This window comes from Octopus bimaculoides, chromosome 20 (assembly GCF_001194135.2).
Source record: "Octopus bimaculoides isolate UCB-OBI-ISO-001 chromosome 20, ASM119413v2, whole genome shotgun sequence".
Lineage (NCBI taxonomy): Eukaryota > Metazoa > Mollusca > Cephalopoda > Octopoda > Octopodidae > Octopus > Octopus bimaculoides.
Genome location: NC_069000.1, coordinates 9,944,978 through 9,953,105, shown reverse-complemented (window position 1 = coordinate 9,953,105; position 8,128 = coordinate 9,944,978).

Below are 8,128 nucleotides of genomic sequence, written 5' to 3'. Positions count from 1 at the left end.
ATATATTTCCAATAGTATTTTGAAGGCACAAATGAAATTTGATAACGTCAAGTCTAGAATTGAAACCGCGCGTGGGTTAAAATGATCTACCTGCAACATGTAATTAACTAATTTCTTTATTGCGGCATATAGCCTTAAAAAAGAGGAGAGATTACGAGAAGGACAGACAACACAAAACGTGGGGTACATAAAACGAATGATGAAATACGAAATGAAATATTTAACAATGAAAGGATGCAATGGCTTACGAGCCGCCCTCCCCCAAAGCTTGCAGTTCCATTTTACTGTTCTCATTATACATATCAATTATCAGTCTTTTTTGTCTGTTATGTATTCCATCACATTGGGTAAACTGTCGTATTGTATATATATCCCTGTAGGTCTAATTCTGGTTTCAAATAACTCCATCAGTCTTTCCTTTTTCTCTTCCTCCAATAAAACCGCTCTTTCATCGGGTTCGAACATCTCATAATTCAGTTTGACTCTTATTAGATTTTTCATTTAACATGTAATTAACTAGGAGGTAAAAAAAAATGAAGCTGGCTTGATGGAATAGTTTATTTAAGGTAATATTTTTAAAAATCAATACAAAGTATTTTTTAATTTCTATTGTTTCCTAGACAATAAATATCCAGCATGGTGAATTGTTAAGTATTCAAAGAGCGAAATTTTTGTGTTAACTTCAAATTGGCAAAAGATTTCATCTCCAGAAAGAATGGCGGATTCGGAATTAATGGGAAACCTTGAAAGAACTAATGGAGATAATGTGAACAATGATCCAAGCAGGAGCAATTTACTACAACCGTCGAATACTTTGAGGCCAACACGTCGTCAGTCACTTGCTTCCAACGTTAGTAATGAGGAAAATATAGAAATGATCGCACTAGGAGCGGCTCGGCAACCTGAACTCCGCGATCAACAGCAGAACCAGCGACACACTATTAATGATAATACTATGCGCTGGAGCCATAAATTCGTCTACCTGGTGTTATCATTTATTAGTTTATTCTGCAGTATGATAGATCTGTTGAAAAGAATTCGCAATTTTTCAGCTATGTTAGACTATTGGAATATTTTTCTCGACGTGGTTATAACAGCCAACTCGTTGACAATTTTGTGTATCGTCTTTCAATCTTTGAAGCGAAGAGCTGATTTCACAAATCGCTCTGTCTTTGTCTGTCTCCTTTGTGCTGTATGTAACCTGTTATCTGCTACAATTATGTACTACTTACATCATGAAGGGATGACTCTAGTCATTCTTATCAGTACTTTCATACTTTTGCTTCTGTTGTATATACCATGGTTGATGTCGCGTTTATAGTTATTCAAAATCTAGAATCAACTTCAACTGTATATTCAGTAATTCCTGAGTTTTTTTTTTATCATGTTTTAATGTAGTTAATTCGTTATAACATTTAAATATTTTAATTGCCTTTAAAAATAACTATAAACTTAAATGTAACCAGACACTTCGAAGACGTGACTATACTATCGGAAAAAATCTTCTTTTGGCATTCGTTTTTTTTTGGCCACGTTGCGTTAGTGAATTCTACTCTCAGAATGTTACATTCAACGTATAACATTTTACATGATGTATGACATGCTTGAGGGATGGAAGACTAAAATAATGCCCATAAGACCAGATTCACATATAAAGAATCCAGCCTTGTGTGTACAGAGGTCTATGATGACTTTTACATTCTTCAACTGTCCATACTCAATCATTCCAGTTTTATTTTCGATGTAGTTCAACTTTTAATATATTTTTTTAAATATTGAAGAACGAACAAATAAAATGTAACTAAACATTTAAAATACCCTGGCTACATTGTCATACGCCAATCAGTCAGCAATGTCATTTTTTCTTTTTCTTAACTCGTAATTTGTTAACCCTATTGCCATTTTATACTCGGAGCTTAACTTAAAATTTCATAACTTTTTAAAAATAAAGAATGTTTGAAATCTTTTCGTTAGTTGTTACGACGCAATCTTTATCGCCACGTTGGTTGCTAGATGCAGCTATCTCCCTCAAAGAAAAAAATTTTCCTTTATCAAAACTTTCACTTGCCATTACCTCAAGTATGAAATATGAAACCGGACCAAAATATCAAAGAATTTTTTTTTTCAAGATCACATAAAATCAAATAGAATTTTCCTTATGAAATACATTTTACATTGCATAAACAAATCCAAGCTCTGAAATATATAATTTTGGAAACGGCTGTAATCGGAACACTGATTGCGATCGCTATTTTTTTTTTTTTTTTTTTTTTTAAGCAACGATAGTTCACAGAATTACATTTAAGTTATTGAAACATTTAGGACAATAAAGTTCTTAAGACGAAGGTTGGCTTCGACATGTTATACAACAGACGGATTGAAAATTAAAATTATCTTGCTTAAATTATTGGAGTGTGGTCATACTGGGGCACCGCCTCGAAGGGTTTAGTCGGATAAATCGACCGGAGTGCGTATTTCTAAGTTGGTACTTAGTCTATCGTTCTTCTTAATCGATCCTTTCGGTTACTGAGACGTAAGCAGTTACCGCCTGTGTGTAGGTGGGTAATCCTAATTATTTGTTACTTTATGTAACTACATCTTGTATTAATTAGCGTTTCATAATGCATGGTTGTGTAATGAAGAAGCTCGCTTTGTAGTCACCTAGTTTCGGCTTTAGACCCAGTGTGCGGCACCGGTTAATAAGCAGTGGTGGAGAACAAGCACACAGACATACGAACATAATAGACGAGCTTCCGTATAGTTTTCCACCACAAAATTCATTCGCAAGATATCGTAATGCTGAAAGGGCCGAAGACAAACATTTTTCTCTATGGTCAAGCCGGCATCAAACTGTTACATGGGAAAAGGAAAATGAGTGAGGAAAGTGCTGCCTCCTAGAAGAGTTGTTGAAAGGTGGTCGGGGTGGCGTTCATGATAGGAGTGAACGATCCTATAGATCAGAGGGCGAGAGAGGGCACGTTACCTAAGTAGTCTGGTTAACCGTAGTGTTCATGGATGTTTCCGCAAGCAGCATTATACCATAATGCATTTTTGACATGCTGACCATTTTGTCAATCCATCAACCTTCCTAGCATCTAATTTAATCACAAGGTCAGCAGTTTTAAGGAGGAGGTAGTTAACTTTTATCTTTTGTTTCAATCATCTGACTGCGGCCATGCTGGGGCACAGTCTGGAAGGGTTTTTAGCCGAACAAATCGACCCTAGGTCTTATGCTTTTAAAGTCTGGTACTAACTGGGAATAACTTCTTTCATGTTACCAATATCACCGTGAAAGGGGTTATGACAATTACTCTCGTACTGAGCCATAAAAGAACTGGAACCAGGAAGTGTTTGCAGTTTGTCACAACTTCACCTTATACTCAGCAAATCTCAACACTTTTATGATATTGATTTTTGCGTCTAAGAACATTCTTTTTATAAGAAAAGGAAACTGGAAAAATATAGTGTTCATACATTTTAAATGACATCTTGAAGTGAAAGTGATGTTTGATGACGTCGACTAAGAATTGAAACCGCATCGTAGATGAGAATGTACTGCATGCAAAACAATGTGATTGATTAAAGGAAAAAAAAAAAAAAGATGTACGGTGAAATTATGGAATTGCACATTTAAGGCCACTTTCTAAAATCAGAACAAAGATTTGCATCATTTCTATTGTTTCTTAGAGAATAAATAGAAAAACGTGATGCGGTACTAAAATTTTAAGAAAAGGAAACATTTCATGTCAGCTGGCTTCGAATAAGAAAAAGAATTTATCTCAGGCGAGAATGGAGGATTCAGACAGCATGGAAGAAAACATTGACACTGATAGTTCTGCGGATAATTTGAACAATGCTCCACTTACAATTGAATCGTTACTAGCCTCAACTGATTCGTGGCCAACATATCGTCTGTCATTTACTTCCTCTACCAGCAACGAGGAAAACGAACAAATGACTGATCAAGGTGGATCTCAGCAACATCAGAACCGACGTCGCATGGCCAAATATTCTGATATACATTGGCTGTTTATACTCATCTCTCTGGTGTTGAGTGCGATCAGTTTATCCTGCAGTGTTACAGATTTGGTGCATCTCGTTCGCAAACATCCAGATATATCACATCGCTGGAGTATTATCATGAACGTGATTATCGCAAATAACTCGTTGATAATCTTCTGTTCAATTTTCCCGATTTCGAAGCGAGGATTACTTTTCCCAAATCGTACTCTCATCTACTGTCTCTTCTGTACCATATTTAACCTATTGCCCGCTGCCATTATCTTCGGATTAAATTATGACCGGTTTACACTCGCAGTTTTTCTCTGTAGTATCATACTTTTTGCACTACTGTGTGCACACGGCTTCAGGTTGAGCTTTATAGTCATTCAAAACTTGTAACCAACTTGAAATTTTGTATATTCGATAATTTCTGTTTTATATTACTTTTCTATATACATATAACTTTTAAATATTTCAATTGGTTTTTTAAAAAATTGTATATAAACTATAGCCAAGCATTCTAATTACAGTGACTCCATTGTTGGCGATTAATATTCTTTCAATTTTAGTTTTTGATAATTCCAATTTTTTTATAAATGTTAGATAAATGAATTCTACACCCCGATTTTCTCAGAAAACCTGTAACATTTCACACGATGTCAGACATTTGACGGTGATTTAATCCTAATATACCCACTGCACCAACTCGTACTTACATATAGTGAAATTAATAACACCCAAATCATTATTACAACAGAATATTCAGAATTTTTGCCTTCCTTTTGCAAACCGATTGTCATTAACCCATAAAGCGCTGGGATTGTCACTCACATAGCATGGATTGCTGAGCACATTTTATGAAAATGAGACTACCATGCACACATAAAAAAAAAACAAAAAATAGCCAAAATATCTTCTTAGTATATAATAGTGGCAAATTGACATTATCTGAAAAGTCATTAGTTTAAATATTAGTCCTCTTGCATTCGGGTGGTGGGGTATCGGAGTGTTTGAGTGACATTAGACCCCAACAAACGCCCATAAATTAAATGCATCTATCTGGGCGACGATCGTGACCTGGCGACTTGTACCTGTCGACCTGTACCTGCGCATGCCAATAAAATGGAAGAGAAGGATAAAAATGCAATTTCAGATGGTCTACTTATCACATCTATCACGCAGCTTTGCTCCAATTTTCTTGTCACCATGCTGGGTACTAGATAGTTATCTCCCCTCGAAAGGAGATCTTCTGTAATAAGACTCGTCTGCATCAAGTATAAAATTGAATAAAAGCGTTAATAAAAATATGAGCGACAAATAATGTTTATGTATTTCCAATAACATTTTGATGTCCAAATGAATTTTGATGACGTCAACTAAGGATTGAAATCGCTCGTTGATTAAAATGTAAGAGACTGTGACTAACTAGGAGAGAAAAGGTTGACATGATGGAATAGTTTATTTAAGGTCACTTTTTAAAATCAGCACAAAGTATATTTTAAACTTTTATTGTTTCATTGTCAATAAATACCAAACATGGTGAATTGTTAATAATTCGAAGAGAGGAAATTGTTTTACGTCAGTTAGCTTTAAATCGCCAAAAGTTTACGACTGAAGACAGAATGGAATTCTGAAGGAACTAATGGAGATAGTCCTGTGGAGAGTTTAAATAATGCTCTAAGTATGAGCAATTCTCCAGGAACATCGTATGGTTCGAGGCCAACACGTTGTCCATTTGCTTCCGATGCCAACAACGAGGAAGACATAGAAATGACCTTGCTAGGAGCATCTCGGCGAAACCAGCGGCTCACTACCAATGATTATAGTATTCACTGGGTATATACTCATTTACATGGTGCTGTCATTTATTTGTTTATTCTGCAGCATTATTGATCTGTTGCCAAGAATTCGCAATTTTTCAACTGTGCCAAACTACTGGAATATTATTCTAGTTGTGATTATAGCTGCCAACTCGTTTTCAATCTTCTGTATCGTCTTTGAATTTTTGAAGCGAAAATCCGATTTTCCAAATCACCCTCTCGTTCCTTCTCTCATATGTGCCGTACTTAATCTGTTGTCTGCTACCATTATCTTTTATTTACATAATGAAAGAATAAATCAGTTATTTTGCTTCGATTGTATGTAGGATATGCTTGTGGGGACAAAGTAGTAAACAGCCTTCTACAAGACCAGATTCACATATAATGAATATAATAAAACCTGTCATTAGAATAATGGCAAAAACTAAACGTCGAATAAGAATTGAAACCGCTCCCGCATGCAAATAGCTGTGATTGACCAAAAGAAAAAAATGTTGACATGATGGAATAGTTTATTTAAGGTCACTCTTTAAAATCGATACAAGGTGTTTTAATAATTTCTATTGTTTTCGAGACAATAAATACCAAACATGGTGAATTGCTAAAAATTCGGAGAGAGGAAATTTTTTTTTATGTCAGTTAGCTTCAAACCGACGAGAGAAGATTACATCTCAAGAAAGAATGGAGGATTCTGAAAGTACTAACAGAGATAGTTCTATGGAGAGTTTGAATAATGCTCGAAGTATGATCAATTTGCCAGGAACATCATATGGTTCGAGGCCAACGCGTCGTGTCTCACTTTCTTCTACTGTCAGCGATGAGGAAAATATAGAAATGACCGCGCTAGGAGCATCTCGACAAAATCAACCCCGCGATCAGCAGCAGAACCAGCAGCATACTACAAATGATCATATGAGACACAGCGTCTACATACACTGGGTTTATATACTCATCTACCTGTTGATGTCCTTTATTTGTTTATTTTGCAGCGTTATAGATCTGTTGCTACGAATTCGCAATTTTTCAACTGTGCCAAACTACTGGAATATTATTCTAGACGCATTTATAGTCGTCAGTTCGTCAATAATTTTCAGTATCGTCTTTCAACTTTCGAAGCGAAGATCAGATTTCCAAACTCGCTCTCTTGATCCTCCTTTCCTATGTTCCATACTTAATTTGTTTTCTGCTGCCAGTCTGTACTATGTGCACTCGGAGTTGCTAACTGTAGCTGTTCTTCTCAGTACTTTATTGCAAATGATTCTGTTTTCGTGTGCATTATATTGTTGCAAGAAACAATAATAAACTGTCTTCCACAAGACCAGATTCACATGTAATGAATCTAACAGAATTTGCCAGCCACTACAATAGTGGTAAAAATTTAATTGTTGTAAACATCAGGATTTCTGCTTCCCTCCAACAGGATTTCTTTCTACTCCCCACTCAGCATCAACTTGTATGCTTTGCTCACATTCTGCATTGACGCTCAGATACTCCATACACTCTTGCGTGATGTTTCTCACTTCAAAACCTTCACATTACCATGCCATAATCGTCTTCTCGATAATCAGATCATCCGACTACTCTCATTGTCCCCACTCCCCAACACAAATATACTGCACAGCTCTTCCTCCCCACTCCTCCGACCTACAGCATTACAATATAAATGATCAGACGAAAATATTTGCCCAAACCTCGTATTTTCCGCTTTTCTGTAGTAGATAGAGTTTCACGAAATCTTTTTCGACGCAGACTGATATCTATCTATCTATCTGTCTATATTTATTTGTCTATCTATCTGTCTGTCTGACTATATCTATCTATCTATCTATATATATCCATCTGACTGACTATATACATTTCTATACTTTCTATACTTTCAGATCTGTTTTGCGTACGTGTTCGTTGTCGACTGTTACACTCTTCAAAATCTATAACCATCTTCAACTTTTAACATTCAATCCTCCCAGTTTTATTTTTTGATGTAGTTAAACTTTAAATATTTTACTTTTTAGAAATGCAGATGAACTGAAAAAAAAAAAAAAAGATACTAAAATATAATTTTATACTTAAAATATCCTGGCTACACAGTCACAAGTTAAAACCTTAAGCTTTGTTAATTCTTTTTTAAACCCGTGATTTCTTAATCCTATTGCAATTTTACACTCAAGGCTTAGCTGAAAATTTTATTACATTTTAAATAAAGAATACTTGAAATGTTCTTAATTGTTACAATGCAATTTTTTTTTCAATTTTGCTACACTGGTTTGCTTGATGGAGCTATCTCCCCTCAAGCTAAAAGCTTTTGT